The sequence below is a fragment of the Brassica rapa genome, chromosome A09, assembly GCF_000309985.2.
Source record: "Brassica rapa cultivar Chiifu-401-42 chromosome A09, CAAS_Brap_v3.01, whole genome shotgun sequence".
Taxonomy (NCBI): domain Eukaryota; kingdom Viridiplantae; phylum Streptophyta; class Magnoliopsida; order Brassicales; family Brassicaceae; genus Brassica; species Brassica rapa.
This window is the reverse complement of record NC_024803.2, coordinates 13821531-13826553: the sequence shown is the minus strand read 5'-3', so window position 1 is coordinate 13826553 and position 5023 is coordinate 13821531.

Below are 5023 nucleotides of genomic sequence, written 5' to 3'. Positions count from 1 at the left end.
ATTTTAGGGTGTATGATAATTATCTGTTCAGTTATTTTTCCTAATAAAAGTGGTAGGCGAAAAAGGAGTGAGATTGCGAAAAACACTAAGGTTTTTCTATTTTGCTTAAAAATTTAAGATCCAATCTTTTTTTTTTTGAAACTTAAATCCAATCTTCTTCGGAAGACTTATGGCATGGAACAACAGAAGGGAAGGTTTTGTCGTTTTCTATTTTTTATAACCCCCATCTTCATTATTAATTTTAAAAAAGGTAACAACCATGACTGTAATTATACAGATTAAAAAGCTATTGCAAAAGTGAAGAGAACATACAATGATCAAATGATTAATGTTTCGCTTATTGACTTTCTCCATTTTTTATCTTTTTTTTTTTTTGTTCTCAAACGCAGTTTTGTTTTTCTATTATTTCACAATTTTTATATTTGACATCACATAATTTTAAACCGTTTACTTTAGTTTTTATTTTCTAATATTATTTAAAAATTCAATTTATATTGTTTTGCACCCATATTAATTTTACAATTTTTAATTACAAAAACATTTTAATTAATTGGAACTAATATGACCAATTGCCACTATTAATTTTTCGTTTTTGAACAGACTGGAATTATTCCATTTTTGTAAATAACAAAAATAAAAGCTATACAAAAGTTAAGAAAATCTCAAAAATTTTAATTTTTAATTTTAACAAGTTGCCACATAATAAAAAATTAATAATCAAATTATATCAGTATATATTAGATTCTCAGTTGCGTTTTCAAAACACGAGATGATTTTATACAAAATTTTAGATTAAATAAAAATGTATTTTTAATTTTTGATTTTATATATCTCTCAGTTTGCTTTTAATTGTGTAATACTAAGCATGTTTAGTTCTGTTTGAACTAATAATATTATTTTTTTTAAAATGGATTCATTTTGTTGGAATTTTAAAATTTCTTTTTTTTGTCATTGAAATTTTAAATTTTCTTATATTGCTCATTTGTTATAACTTAATAAATGATTGTTGTTGTCAATTTTTTAAAATAAAATGATATTTTAATGCATACGATAATCTAATAATTAATTATTTTGACAGTTAAAATGTTTCTTAGAAATTAAATATCATAGATTTTTCTTTTTTCCATTGACTATAAAAATAATTAATATTAATTTTACCATTAAACAACATTTGAAATTAAATATTTATTTTATTAAAAATAGTAAAGATATTTTGAAAAAACTTTGTTATAAATAAAACATATATTTATTTTTAAAATAAAATTTATTAGAATATAGTGGAATATATTATGAATAAATGGGTTAAAAGATGATTTGACATTATCATCGTTAATAAAATTCTAATATATAAAATATTTCAAAAGAATATTTCGTAAATAAATCATTATTTTAATTTTAAAAATGTTTCTATTTAAATAAGATATATTAATTAATTAAAATTAATTTTATATTATTTAAAAAATTACAGTTCTTGAAATGATATTTGATCAAATATTTTGAAAAGAAAAAAACATTTGTTTGTAAGAAGAATGTAACATGATCATGTCATATCATGTTTCTTTTCTACAAAATGTTTTTTGTGTTAACAAACTTATAAAAATAAATTAAATCATATATTATCAAAAGTTAAAATTATGCGCCTTTTGGTCTGAATCATAAATTGTCAAAATTATGAAATAAAAGTTCTTATTTTTTGGCTATTATTACTCTATGAAAATACTAATCAATGAGTTAGTTTTAAAAGATTACAAGTTTGATTAGCTAGTGTAATATCAAATTAATTAATACTTTAATTTTCTCTTCTAATTTTAGCTCATAGCATCACATAAATTTTTTTTTTCCAAAGTATGTTAAAATGTAAGATGAAAATTAATCTTAATAAAATTGCAAAATCTAATCATATTTTAGCCTAACTACAACCTATAAACAATTGCAAAGTTTAGATATTTATTTCCATTCCAGTATTATAACTAAAATGGAATAACCCAACCACTCTTATTTTCTATACTTTGAATCACATGTTTTATAACAAAGTTTCATACATAAACACTATAAAAAAATCTTAAAATCTCTATACAAATGAAAGCAGATTATTAATAATGATTTACTTATTTGTGAATTTTCAGGTATATGTATGTATATTATTGATGATGTTTGTTAATGCAACTTCAAAACCAATTCCATTTTCTACCTTTTTCAAAACAACATAAATTAAATTATCTGAATTTATAAAAAATATTTGTAAATTTAAGAGGATGATCTAAATTAGATGCAATGATAAACATATTACAATTTAAACCTAATTAGAACCAATAGAGTTGTGGTTTAATATGGTAATAAGTTTAACCCCGTACACCTAAAATGAATAAATGAACCAATTTAAATTACTATATCAGAATCAAATATCAATCTAAGCTAACATACAAAAAAGAACTAAGGTTACAACGTAATTATATTTAACGTAATTTATTTACTTTTCATAAGCATAAATTACAAATAATTTAGCTAAATATAATTTTTATATTATTATTATTATTTAATTATTTATAAATATCTGCATGGACATGGAAAAGTCATCTAATATGAAAATAAGTATCAAGAAATTTTGTATTTTGTATTGGTATCAGTTCTATCGTCAATCAAGTTTGATCAGTTGCTGATAAGAAGGATAGAAAGATATTAGTTATGCTTCATGCATACTAAAAAAATTTAGTTATATACATTTTAATTGAATAAACATTTTTGATTGATCATATTTGATTATGCATCAAATATAGTGATAGAATGAACTGTAAGAAATTATTCAAGACTATAATTTTATCTACCGTAATCTGATACTTGAGTTTGATTCAATAATTTCTTTCTCCTATACATCATAGTATACTTTTTATCAAAATTTTATATTTCTAAACAAAAACATTTGCAATTTTTATATTGTTAAATTTTAAATATCTAAAAGTTTTTAAGTAATTCATTTTAGATTTAAGACCGGAAGCAATCAAACATACAATCAAGATAACCAAAACTAGAAATGAAGATTAAATTTTGCTAAATTATTCCAAATTCAACCTCAAATTGAATAAATTATATCCATAAGTTACTAGACTCAAAGTTACATAGGAAAGGCAAATCCACATTATATTAGAACTGACAAACATGAAAAAATATACTTATAAATTCAAATGAACAAGAATAAATAATATTGATATTGAATAATCTATACTATTAAAAAATGTATCCTTCTATTTTGAAACTATTTACAGATCCATGTCCCTACCTTATTTAAAGTATATGTTATTTTGGGGAAATACATTTTTACCACTTTTATGGTACCACCTTTCATTTTTACCACCACTAAAGAGACATTTTCAAAAATATCTTCTTCATTAAGTGGAAAAAGACTCTTATGCCCTTGTTATATATATATATATAATAAATCATTATTTAAATAAATTAAAAAAATAATAATAAAAGTAAATTTTTTTTTATGTTTTCGAATTATACTTTTTCAAATTCGAAAAAAATAATTTCAAAAAAAAATTATAAAAAGTTCGAATTTGAGAAAGTATAATTCGAAAACATAAACAAAAATTTTACTTTTATTATTATTTTTTTTAAATTTTTTTTTAAAAACGAAAATTATGTTTGAAACTATTTTTAAAAAATTTTATATATTTTTTAATTATTAATTTATATATTTATTAGAATCCTAAATTTCATATTCCAAAAACCATACCCCACCCCTTAACTCTAAACCCTAAGTCTAGATTAGTTAACCATAAGAGTAAAAGTGGTTAGTGTAAACATGAAAAGTGGTATTATGAATGTTCTATTTGTGGCAATTTTCCATGTCATTTTATTTAAATCATAACCAAATTTATTTAATAAATCTATTTAATCCAACAATATCTAATGATAAGCTTTCTTATTTTAAATGAGTGACACATTTAAAATAAAAGGATAAAGGGGTGGTTCTCCAATGGTAGCACTTTATATATTTCCTTAAATATTTAATATATTACATTATAGTCTTCAATAGTATAATAATTAAATATAATCATTAACTAAAACATACTATTTGATAGATATTAAAATAAATTATTTTTGAAAAACATAATAATATGTAGTCAAATATAACTATAAATAGTATAAAATATTAATAATATATTTTTAATTGACATAATTTTAAGAAACTATAACGATAAGTACTAAAATATGATATATAACAAGTTATCATGCAATTGTGAGACATATATAATTGTAAAAACTAAAGTGAAAAGTGAATAGTGTTTAAAGGGTCTCAATAGTGATTCTTTCTATTTGAAGGTGTATTGTTCAACATTTAAAAAAAAATGCAGTGATAAAAGGCTGTTAGAATACAAAACCCTTTAAAAAATAAATGGATAAATGGCTGTTTGAGATGTTCTTAAATAACCCAACAAAAATAGAATCTCATATTTTAACTAGTCCTTAATTTTTGGATTGATATGTTTGGTATATAATTGTTTTGATCTATTTTGAAAACTTAAAAATATTTCTATATAATTTTAACATCTGAAATTAAATTATAATTAAAAACAATGTGAAAAATATTTTCAATATTTTAAAATATTTATATGTGTTGCAATTATCATTTAAATGACCACATAAATGTTATTTTTTTTTAATTTTAAACAAAAAACAACAAAGATCTCATTTTATAAATAAACTTGTAAAATTTAAAGACACGATTTTAAAAAATGTTACAGCTACTCATAATATTGACACATATTTTAAAATCATAGAAATAATTATTTTCTAAATCAATATGACATAAATTTACTAAATATATGCTTTTAAAAAACTATAATTTTACATAATTTTAATTATTTTTTTAAATCTGTAGTTTAAAATCTTTAAAATAAAGTTGACTTTTTAAAATCAATCTACAATTAATGACTAGAGATTTTTACAATTAATATTTACAGGTTATTCTATTAAATATGTAAAATATGTATCAAGTACAAACGAATCTAACAAATAT